Genomic DNA, 12,659 nt, shown 5'->3' on the forward strand with positions numbered 1-12,659 from the left:
TTCTTTTCTCTGATCACATTACTCTTTCTCTTTCCCCTTTCCCCAGTGACACCACTGTGAGGAGAAGACAGGAAAAAGAACATCTCAAATCCTATTTCTATACTAGAAAGAGGGGCCCTCAGGTGGTGCTAGCAGTAAAGAACCTGCTTGCCAATGAAGGAGACATTAGAGATATGAGTTTGATCCCTGGTTCAGGAAGATCCCCTGGAGATGGGCATGGCAACCTACTCCAGTATTCTTGCTTGGAGAATCCCATGGACAGAGGAGCCTGGTGGGCTGTAGTTCATAGGGTCACAAAGAGTCGGACACGACTGAAGCAACTTAGCACACACGCACACAGTTAAGAAAGAAAATAAAAAAGATAGTAGGAGAGTGCACATTTTTCTTAACTGAGTCAAAGGTTTTAGGCCAAAGCTGGTTATGTTATAGAGTCTAGACTAGATATGGGAGTTACTCAAGGACTTGGTTGGGAAGTAAATTTATATCTATATCTATATATATATGGCCATCAGAGAATGGATTAGAGCAAAGATGTGGAAATTCATCTAAAGACAATGATGATCTCTAAGTCAAAGACTGGCAGGCATGGTGGTGGTTTAGTCGCTAAGTCGTGTCCATCTCTTGCGACCTCATGGAGCCTGCCAGGCTCCTCTGTCCATGGGATTCTGCAGGCAAGATTAAACCTAAGTAAAACACAAATGTGTCATAAAGGAAGCTATGCTATGCTATGCTATGCTATGCTATGCTAAGTCACTTCAGTCATGTCCGACTCTGTGCGACCCCATAGACGGCAGCCCACCAGGCTCCCCCGTCCCTGGGATTCTCCAGCCAAGAACACTGGAGTGGGTTGCCATTTCCTTCTCCAATGCATGAAAGTGAAAAGTGAAAGTGAAGTCTCTCAGTCATGTCTGACTCTCAGTGACCCCGTAGACCGTAGCCCGCCAGGCTCCTCCATCCATGGGATTTTCCAGGCAAGAGTAATGGAGTGGGGTGCCATTGCCTTCTCTGTAAAGGAAGCTAGTCAACCTCAGAAGCATCCAGAGTGAACACTGGTTGTGCTCTGTGTCCCCAGTAGTTGTCTATAGGAATGGGAGTCTTCAAGGTTTCAGTTCCCCTGGCAAGAGCCTTCCTCTGTAGGAAATTCAGTTTGACATTCCAGTTCTATAGCAAGCTCCTCTTTCTGATACTTCATGATTATCTTGCCTCTGTAGGTAGAACTGTCTGAAGTGGGAAATGCTCTGAATGTTATGAGAATGTTATGAGTATCTTAGTCTGTGTGATAGACACATCACTATCATAAAGCAATAAATTGGCATTCTGGTTTGCAGCACTGGTTTATTATGAATTTGGTTAAGGTAAAGTGTGAGAACTAATCCTTGTCAACTCTGGGATACAGACAATGTCAAGTTTCTGGGGGTGGAAGGCTGGAACTGGACCCTAGCTGTTAGTTCGTATAGTCTTAGGTTGTCATTTAGTACAAAAGGGAGATAATATACACTTGGATACTTTAGTCTCTAGAGTCTGATTTGGGTTTGAATGCTTGATCAGCCATTTATAAAATCTATGAACTAAGCCTTTTTCCTTCTCTGTAAAAGGGGAGAGAGATCATCATAACCCCAACATCAAAGGGTTGTTTTGAAGATGAAATTAGATAATCTGTGTAAAATGCTTGACTCAGAGCCCTACACAGAGCTGCTCTCATCTTACTACCAAAGCAAATGACACCTTGTGATGATTATTAAAAGCCACTATGAGCTCATTAAAGCAAAGCATTCCTATTTCCTTCTTTTGCATTTCATCTGATTGCTTATAGGAATGTCATAGAGTAGAGTTGAGGTGTTTGGCAGAGATTTTTATTATATCCTTGATGTCTCATTGGGTTAATTAAGTAAACTCAGAGCTGGTTGAACAAATGTAACCAAGTGGTTTTGAGCTTGGATTAATGACAGTTTAGAGGGAGATCATCACAGTAAGGAATCTGTTGGCTGATACTGTTCTATCCATTTTCTCACTTAAAATTTTGATGAAAGCAGAGAAGACGTGTTTGTGTAACACATGGTGGCCTCAAAGTTAAAAGAGATCCAATAAGAGAGACTGGTTTTTAAAAGATCTCTGTAGGTTGATGGGATGGGTTTGCTGCTAACAACCACAGATACATTTATTGAGTGCTTATCATGTGCCAGGCAGAAAGCTGAATGTGTTCCATGGATTCCCTCATGTAATCCTCACAGTCACCCTCTGAGTTGCACATTGTTTAATACTCCATTTGATAAGCAGATATAGAAGCACAGAGATGTTACGCTATTTCCTCAAGTCCTCCAGCCACAGAGGCACAGCTGGAGCAGGGACCAGTTGTCTGGCACCAAAGCCCACACTCTTAACCACTGTGATAAGCTCTCTGAGCCAGTGAGTCTAAATTTTACACAGGTCAGGGTAAAGTTCCACACTTAGGTTAGCAAAATATTGTGATAAGTCCTAAAAAGAAGGCAGGAGCTTGGTTTGATAGCAAGTAATGGGGAGAAGTTTTAGGGGTGTTTGTTGATGGATAACTCAGTGAGAGTCAACACTGTCATGTGCTTGCTTTAAAAAAACAGAAGAAGAAGAAGAAGAAGAACAATGTCTTCCATACTCAGAATGAGAGAGAAGGAAGCCTATTTCACATCTGCTCCAAAATCCTTGGAATCCTTGGATGGGGCTACAAAAAAGACCAAAATGTTGCTCTAGCAGGAGGCCCCTCAGGAAAGCCTCAGGGCAAGGGAATTGTGTTAGCCCCAGTACTGGTCATCTGTGGCTCCAAGGGCAACCAGATCAGCAGGGCAGCCTCGTCCCTGGACTGTCCAGCCTCTGTGTGGAGTGGTGTGAAGATGACCTGCCAGCAATGGGAGTTGTGGGGGGTAGAAGATTTCTAAGACCCCGTCCCTAAGATTCTCTGAGATAATTTATGATACACACTGAACAACAACTCTGAGTTAAGGAAGTCGGTGGTTTAAGGGCTGAGTTTAAGCAACAGGAGACGGCCGATGTTCTGAGTTGTGGTGGTCATGTTTTGGACGTGGCTTTGCTCCAGCTGTTTGTTCACCAGTGTTTTGAGTTAAAGGGAATGACAGTCTAGAAATTTATGTACATGGCACTTCACAGAATAGAAGAAGCCAGCTTCTGGCCACTGATATCCACATGCAACAAATAGAACTTGTATCCTTCCCCTAGGACTCAGTCTGTAAGCCTCTTTATTGCATTGTGCTGTAGTAACTATTTCCCAGTTTTGTGGGCAATCTGTGAAACCATCTTTCCCTTGATTTCCACTTTATTGTTGTTTTGCATTTATACAATGAGTTAAATGATCCCTTAGGGGTTCCAAATATATTACGAAAAAAAGACCTTGGAGTTCAGAGAACCTGAAGAACATTTTGTTTTTCTCAGCTAGATATTTAGGGACCTTCAGGACGTAGTTATCATTTTCAAAAAATGTCAAGATTAATCCTCTCTGTCAGCTCAGATGTCAGAGATAGTATATTCAGTTCTCTCTTGAGTTATCCTCATAATAACCCCATATTCTTACATGGTCTTTTACATTCCCAAATGCTATTTCACATATGATAATCATCACAAATAATACTATCTGGAAGATAGAACACAGGAGGCAAGATAGATATTATTGCCTCATTTCAGAAACAGAGAATGTGAAACTATGAGATTGGTGGTGGTAATAATTAGTTATTTTCTGAAAGCCAACTCTGTGCCAACTACCTGCAATACTTTATTTAATTCCTATAATAATTGTTCGACAAATTAGGTATTATTAACTCCATTTTGAGATGGGGAAGCTGTGGCTCAGAGAGTGATTTGCTCAAGGTCACACAGTAGTAAGCAAAAGAACCGGAATCAAATCTAAGGCTTTTGGTTCTGAAATCCGGTTCATAATCAATAGATTATTACCATCAGAACCTGCCCAAGGCCATCTGGCTACTCAGTAACCTCAGTCAGGCCAGAATCTATGTCTTTAGACTGCTCAGCACATTTTTTTGCTATGTATATACTGCAGCTGCTTCACTGGTTTTCATTAACATTGGTTCTTTACAACGTATAAAGAGGAAACCCCTTCATGGATCATAGCCTTGTTGTGCTGAAGGGGCTTGTGTAACTCAATGCAATTATGAGCCATGCTGTGCAGGGCCACCCAAGATGGACAGATCATAGTGAAGAGTCCTGAAAAAATGTGGTCCACTGGAAGAGGAAATGACAACCCACTCCAGTATTCTTGCCACGAGAACCCCATGAACAGTATGAAAAGGCAAAAAGATATGACACTGGAAGATGAGCCCTCTATGTCAGAAGGTGTCCAATATGCTGCTGGGGAAGAGTGGAGGGCAATTACTAATAGCCCCAGAAAGAATGAAGCAGCTGGGCCAAAGCAGAAATGACACTCAGCTATAGATGTGTCTGCTGGTGAAAGTAAAGTCTGATGTTGTAAAGAACAATACTGCATAGGAACCTGGAATGTTAGGTCCATGAATCAAAGTAAATTGAACATGGTTAAGCAGGATACGGCAAGATTGAACATCTACATCTTAGGAATCAGTGAACTAGAATGGATGGGACTTGGCGAATTTAATTTAGATGACCATTGTATTTACCACTGTGGGCAAGAATCCCTTAGGAGAAATGGAGTAGACCTCATAGTCAACAGAAGAGTTTGAAATACAGAACTTGGGTGCAACCTCAAAAATGACAGAATGAACTGTTGTTTCCAAGGCAAACCATTCAACATGACAACGATTGAAGTATATGCAGCACCTACTAATGCCAAATAAGCTGAGGCTGACCAGTTCTGTGAAGACTTACAGCATCTTCTAGAACTAACATCAAAAAAATGTCCTTTTCATCATAGGGGTTTGGAATGCAAAAGTAGGAAGTCAGGAGATACCTGGAGTAACAGGCAAGTTTGGCCTTGGATTACAAAATGAAGCAGGGCAAAGGCTAGCAGAGTTTTATCAAGAGAATATACTGGTTATAGCAAACACCCTTTCCCAATAACCCAAGAGATGACTCTACACGTGGACATTACCAGATGGTCAGTCTGAAATCAGATTGATTATGTTCTTTGAAGCTGAAGATGGAGAGGCTCTATACAGTCAGTAAAAACAAGACCTGGAGCTGACTGTGGCTCCAATCATGAGCTCCTTATTGCAAAATTCAGGCTTAATTTGAAGAAAGTAGGGAAAGGAACTTTCTTTAGGTTTCATTTAGGTATGACCTAAATCAAATCCCTTAGGATTATATAGTGGAGGTGAAATTAGATCTGGTAGATGAAGTGCCTGAAAAACTATGGATGGAGATTTGTAATGTCCAGGAGGCAGTGACCAAAACCATCCCTAAGAAAAAGAAATGCAAGAAGGACAGTAAATCTGAGGAGGCTTTACAAATAGCTGAGGAAAGAAGAGAAGCAAAAGACAAAGGAGAAAGGGAAAGATATACCCAACTGAATGCATACTTCCAGAAAATAGCAAGGAGAAATAAGAAGGCCCTCTTAAGTGAACAAGGCAGAGAAATAGAGGAAAACAACAGAGTGGGAAAGACTAGAGATCTCTTCAAGAAAATTGGAGATACCAAGGGAACATTTCAGGCAAGGATGGGCAAAATAAAGGACAGAAACAACAAGGACCTAACAGAAGCAGAAGATATTAAGAAGAGGTGGCAAGAATGCACAAGAATGTACTGAAGAGCTTTATCAAAAAAGGTCTTAATGACTCAGAAAACCACAATGGTGTGGTCTCTCCCCTAGAACCAGACATCCTGGAGTGTGAAGTCAAGTGGGCCTTGAGGAGCATTACTATGAACAAAGTTAGTGAAGGTGATAGAATTCAGTTGAGCTATTCAAATCCTAAAAGATGATGATGTTAAAGTGCTGCACTCAATATGTCAGCAAACTTGGAAAACTCAGCAGTGGCCACAAGAATGGCAAAGGTAAGTTTTCATTCCAATCTCAAGGAAGAGCAGTACCAAACAATGTTCATACTGCCATAAAATTGTGCTCATTTCAAATGCTAGTAAGGTGATGCTCAAAATTCTTCAAGTTGACTTCAGCAGTATGTGAACTAAGAACTTTGAGATGTACAAGCTGGGTGGAGAAAAAGGAGAGGAGCCAGAGATCAGGTTGCCAATATTCGCTGGATCATAGAGAACTCAAGGAGATTCCAGAAAAACATCTACTTCTGCTTCATTAACTATGTTAAAGCCTTTGACTGTGTGGATCACAACAAATGGGGGGAAATTCTTAAAGAGATGGGAGTGCCAGACCACCTTACCTGTCTCCTCAGAAACCTGTATGTGGGGTAAGAAGCAATCATTAGAACCAAACATGGAACAATGAACTGGTTTTAAATTGGGAAAGGAGTATGACAAGGCTGTATATTGCCATCCTGCTTATTTAACTGATATGCAGAATACATCATGCAACGTGTTGGGCTGGATAAATGATAAGCTAGAATCAAGACTGCCGGGAGAAATATCAACAACCTCAGATATGCAGATGACTTCACCCTAGTGGCAGAAAGTGAAGAGGAACTGAGAGCCTCTTGATGAGAGTGAAAGAGAAAAGTGAAAAAACTGACTTAAAACTCAACATTCAAAAAACTGAGATCATGGCATCTGGTTCCATCACTTTATGGTAAATAGAAGGGGAGTGGAAGCAGTGACATATTTTCTTTTCTTAGGCTCCAAAATTACTGAGGATAGTGGCTGCAACCATGAAATTAAAAAATGCTTGCTCCTTGGAAGGAAAGCTATCGCAAATCTAGAGAGCATATTAAAAAGCAGAGACATCACTTTGCCAACAAAGGCCTGTATAGTCAAAGGTATGGTTTTTCCAGTAATCATGTATGGATTTGAAAGTTGGACCATAAAGAAGGCTGAGCACCAAAGAGATGATGCTTTCCAATTGTGGTGTTGGAGAAGACTCTTGAGAGTGCTTTGGGCTGCAAGTAGATCAAACCAGTCACTCCTAAAGGAAATCAACCATGAATATTCATTGGAAGGACTGATGCTAAAGCTGAAGCTCCAATACTTTGGCCACCTGATTCGAAGAGCTGACTTATTGGAAAAGATCCTGATGCTGGGAAAAATTGAGGGCAGGAGCAGAAGGGGGTGGCAGAGGAGAGATGGTTGGATGGCATCACCAACTCAATGGACATGAATTTGAGAAAGCTCCAGGAGATTGTGGAGGACAGAGAAGCCTGGCGTTCTGCAGTTCCTGGGGTCATAACAAGTTGAACAGAACTCAGCTTCTGAACAAAAGAGGAAGCAAATGAAAACTGAGCCAAATTTTGCCCTTATCACATAAAGGAACTCACTCAGAACCAAAGAGAATCTCAGGCTCTTATGGGCTTTTAAGTTCCTGATGTTCTCTTCAGTCTTCATCTTCACCATCACCATCATTTAATGCAGCTGGTTCTTGTCTGAGGGTGATTCATATATGACCCTGGTATACCTGTTCTACTTGGTTGACATCTGAAGAGGCAGCATGTTTTTCAAACAGCTTGAGGGAAGTAAGTTCTGATACTCTGCAGTAGACAAACAAACAGGAGAGACAACAGATGGAACAGAAGGAACTTTGGCATCAGTTTTCAGCAGAGTTGAAAATCCCCGCTCAGTCTCTTCCTAAAGGAATGAGTTTCTGAACCTCACTACAAATTTGTTTCTGCATTTTAAAATGGAGTTAGCACTTGAATCACGGGTTTGTTGTAAAGAACAAATGAAAAAGGTAATTAAGTGTTTATTGGGCATGTACTCTGTGGCTGGTGCTGTGCTTGCATCACTTACTTTTTTTTTTTTTTTTTACATTTTTGTATCATGTAATCCTCATAACAGCCTTTCCCACACTTCTAACCACTTAACAGATAAGGGAACTGAATCTCAAGGAGATTTTATAACTTTCCCGAGGTGATTTTTACCACGGTGTCTTAGAAAAGTTTAAGAGGGCATTCTATCAGACATATCTAAATCAGTTTCCCCAAGCCATGAACTATCCTTAAGACTTCCCAAAATGTTTCCCAAAATCTTCTTAAAGAATGCCATCTAGCTTCCATTATCTTAGCTGTTTCTCCATCTTTTCGGTGCCATAAAATTAAATTTAAAATGACACAGAAAAAAAATTAAATGTATATTGCTCTGTGGTATGGATTTATGTATCCCCTTCTACATCATCAGGAATCAAGAGGGGATATATGCACTTGAATAAGATCCCCTTTTGCTTAACTTCATTGGATACTCCGTTATCAGGAGTCAAGAGGAACCCAGGTAATCATCCCTCTCTGACCCCACTCTCAGCCTGGTCGTCAGTCTCTGCTCTGGTAACACAGATCTGATTTCATTGTGCTTCGATTACTGTGTAGATGTCACAAGGAGCCCAACTTGCAGGAAACCCTTTATCTCCCAAACTCTCATTCCTCTCTCCCACCCCTTCTTCATCTCCCTGCCAAGTCCTGTATCCCTACAGTCAGAAACTGACATCAGCAAAATCTGGCATCCTATATCCTCAGCCTCTTCTTGGAACACTCCTTTCCCCTCTTAACTCTAGGAGAACTTTGCTTCTCGTGTGTCTAAGCCTGCTGCTGCTGCTGCTGCTAAGTTGCTTCAGTTGTGTCCAACTCTGTGCGACCCCGTAGATGGCAGCCCGTCAGGTTCCCCTGTCCCTGGGGTTCTCCAGGCAAGAGCACTGGAGTGGGGTGCCATTGCCTTCTCCTGTCTGTGCCAGCTGCCCTCTTAATTAATTGCAGTTATTTTCCATAGTCTCCTACCATGAGCCCCGGATGTGGAGTTGGAGTTGGCATCATCCTTTTCCTCATTGCTGCTTTCAGATCACTCTTCATTCCTCCCTTCTAAAAGCCTCCAACTTAGAATCTCAGGCTATCAGTAATACGGAAACTTCAGAGACTTTTTTTCTACACAGTATAAAGGCATATCATTTGTGGTTTATTAAATGCTCTCTTACAGAAAGTGATCCTTTGTAAAAGGTCCCTTGATCAAGAACATAACTGCTGTTTTAGTGAGTCAGTGTTTTGTGATAGGGCTGTGTGGGACAGGGGAAATGGGTTTAGCTTCCATCACTGAGAGTTGGCATCATAGCCCACAAAGAGCACAAGAACTGCTGTATTAATGAACAGACACTCAGACACACTGTCTGAAGTACTACTGGCATCTGTTCGGAACATCGGAAATATACAATCCCTGCCCTAGAGTGATAATCACAAGATTTTTTACCTGGTGTGACTGTGTGGCTCTGGGATAAATCAAATTTGAAATAAACTCCATTTTCATAGTCTCTCTAGAGGAATGGGACCTACAAAATGTGGTGCAGAGTGTTGGGCACCTATGTCGAATGTTTTTGTAAAACAGAGGAAGTCGTGGAAGACTCAGGATCTGGAGTGTTAAGTGTTTGTCTACCTAATTTTGAAAGGACAACTTTGTAGACATGAGCAAAGCCTTCTTGTTGAAGGTTAGTTTTAAAAAGCAAGAAGGCCTTGTTGGATTTCTCCATAATTCTCAGTAGTTCCCAGAGGTCAGAACTACTCCTTATCTATAAGTGGCGGGTCTTTAGATTATAGACCTAGTGGGGATATAACTTTAATGTTGTACAGTTAAACCAGCTTCACACTATTTACAAGACATGTCAGACAACACTGAAAACAAGAAATTAGAGTATGTGGAAACTATGCTACTAAAATTAAGCAGCATAAGGAAAATTAATATAACCCTGTAAGTCACAGCTTGACTTCTGTCTCAGGAGCCAACTCGAAGGCAGTGGAGCCAAAAACAATTTTAAGACCTGTTCTGTTCTGACTTGTAACGATTATTTGATGTTACCCCTCCGCACACACCCCTACCTCACTTCCAAGTTAGTATAGGGGTTAGGAAAAAGATTATAATATTTCCTGATTCATTTCTGGTCTAACTTTGATTCTGGCTTCAGTAAGGTGAGGTGTATACTTTGTATTCAGTATTGCTGGCAGTTAGCAGTGTATTTTGTGTTAGTTTATGTGGCTGCCAGTATTATTTGTGATACTCTGAAGATGGACACTGAGGAAATAAGTGCTTATTGGAAAGTATGCCAGTTTGTAAGGGATGGCTTAGTTTTGCTATTACCTGAGTGTGAGTGCTGTTAATATGGCATGATCTATTTAATCAAGAGACAAATTGCAAATGTATGATTATGACATGAGTGTGTTGATCTCTCTTTAGAGATAAAATGCATATAGTTAAGAGCTGTGCAAAGTTGCCCCAATTATATCAGAAAATTCATAGTTCTATGTTGAAAATGTATGTAGCTAACATAATCCAAAAGCTTGATTTTGTGGAATTTTCGGTATGAAAATATGATGTATTAGTGAGTGGGCTGTATATATTTTATCAAGGTACAACTTGGAATATTGATATTTGATTATGCAGTTATCATAGAGGGGAGCAGAAGGGATTCCATGAAGCACAATGTCTGGCAAGAGGTGAATGAGAAAAATTCTCCAGTCTGACAGACTGGTTGGGCAGAGATAAGGCTGGCAGCAGAGAAATTTTCAGAATTTGGGGAAAATTAGAAAATTCTGGAAATATTAGTAAAGAGAATGGGAACTTCTAAGTAGCTAAAACTCCCAGCATCAGTGTTTTTGACAGGACACCTGAATCTTGTGCATCAGAGCTTCTGAGTTCATCTGGAGCAGGAGAATTTGATAATTTTTTTTCTCCCATAAGGATGACTTATAGAGGAAAACAATAGGAAGCTGGAATTATCCAAAAGAAGTTGACTTTAACATAAACCCAGTTGGACTTCATCTAGTCCATAACATGTCTTTCTATTTATCCCACTTGGTTACCTTAAAATACTCTCTAGTCCCCCTCCCCCACTGCTGCTGTCAATCACTAACCTACTCTCTGGGTCTATGAATTTGCAAATTCTAGACATTGCATATAAAAATGTATGTTGCCTTTTGTGTCTGACTTCTTACTTTTAGCATAATATTTTCAAGTTTCTCCCACACTGTAGCATAAATCAGAACCTCATTCCTTTTGTGAATGAATAATATTTCATTGCATAGATACACCATATTTTGCTTATTCATGCGTAGCTGTTAAACTCAGAGTTATATTAATGTCATATGGTCTATTCTCTTCCTCCCTCAGGATACTTTGTCAGATTTGAGGTTTTGAATCTTATTTAGCTTTTCAATTCTTTATTCTTCAGTTTTATGATTCTTTTGAATTCCTAATTTCACTGCCCAACACAGTATTATCCACAAGCTACAAAAACCTACATCAAACATGACTTGTTTCATTTTTTAAACAGACATGTTCATTATATGATGGATACAACAAGTCCCTTCTCATTTGTTGGATTCTCATCCGTCACAAGTTTGGGCATTTGCTAAACAGTCTTAGCACTTCTCAAAGCATACTAACTCACTGGTCCTGGGAGTAGGTAAGGATGGATTAGCGTGTTTGATAGCAGAGGTTCAGTTTTTACAAAACCTCCCTCCTATTGCTGATGGTGATCATTTGTTCCCTCTTCGTGAGGAGTGGACATACAGAACATGAGGACTTTTAAAAGAGCATGGATTGGGACTTCCTTGTGATCCAGTGAGGTTAAGAATCTGCCCATCCCTGGTCAGGGAGCTAAGATCCCACATGCCGTGGAGCAACTAAGCCTGAGTGCTATAACTAGAGATTCCATGTGCTGCAAGGAAAGATCCCAAATGACCCAACAAAGATCCCACGTGCCGCAACTAAGACCCAACATGGCTAAATAAAGATTTTTAAAAAACTTTTTAAAGAGTGTAGATTTACTCCTGTGAACATAGACACATTTGGCTTTGTGTCTTGGCTGTGCTGTTTGGCAGCAGCTGTATCCTAATTGTTATATCTGTGAAATGGAGTAGTAATATCAACCTTGTATAGTTGTTGTGATGTCTAAATGAAATAATCTGTAAAGTCCTTCCAAATAATGCCTGAAAAGTAAAAGTTAAAGTGTTAGTTGCACAGTCATGAGGAACTCTTTGCAATCCTATGGACTGTAGCCCATCAGGCTTCTCTGTCCATGGAATTCTCCAAGCAAGATTACTGAAGTGAGTTGCCATTTCCAGGGGAATCTTCCTGACCCAGGGACTGAACCCAGGCCTCCTGTGTTGCAGGCAGATTCTTTACCGTCTGAGCCAGCGGGGAAGCCCTTAATAATGCCTGGATGTGCATTTAAGAACAAAATGAAAAGCTTAGGGAAATATATTGGAAAGGCATAGAAAGTACAAAATAATATTTTCTGTATCACTTTAGCAAATTTTGAGGGATAGTGTAGAACCTGGGGGGCTACAGTCCATAGGGTTGCAGAGTCAGGCACTTCTGAAGTGACAGCGTGTACACACAAAGAGGAGTTACCACTGATATCAAGAAAGAAATGTGTCCTACTCAAGCACCTGTAAAATAAGCTCCTGGAGGGCTGGAACTCCCGTTCTCTTCTCCTCTATACCTGGAAGTACTACATGAAATGCTACACGGAGTGGCCACCCAAGGGAGGTATATATTAAATCGCTGTCTATTGCAGCATTCTAGATGCTGCCCTTGGTTTTCTCCTCACTGTGTGTTCTCCCTGGTTGATCTCTTATTTATGCTTATGAAATCCA

The 12,659-nt window shown here is 40.9% G+C and overlaps 1 protein-coding gene and 1 long non-coding RNA gene across 9 annotated transcripts in view; one reads left to right on the forward strand and one right to left on the reverse strand.

Moving 5' to 3' along the window:
• RAD51B (RAD51 paralog B) overlaps window positions 1–12,659 on the forward strand; it is a 632,024-nt gene that overhangs the window by 351,224 nt on the left and 268,141 nt on the right. The gene's annotated exons all lie outside the window — the stretch shown is intronic.
• The window catches only part of LOC132660073 (uncharacterized), a 33,235-nt gene that overhangs the window by 7,653 nt on the left and 12,923 nt on the right, over window positions 1–12,659 (reverse strand). Inside the window, exon 2 of the long non-coding RNA XR_009601285.1 lies at window positions 7,350–7,559. This is a non-coding gene — a long non-coding RNA (uncharacterized LOC132660073). The remainder of the gene's footprint in view (window positions 1–7,349; window positions 7,560–12,659) is intronic.

Source organism: Ovis aries, chromosome 7 (genome assembly GCF_016772045.2).
Source record: "Ovis aries strain OAR_USU_Benz2616 breed Rambouillet chromosome 7, ARS-UI_Ramb_v3.0, whole genome shotgun sequence".
NCBI lineage: Eukaryota > Metazoa > Chordata > Mammalia > Artiodactyla > Bovidae > Ovis > Ovis aries.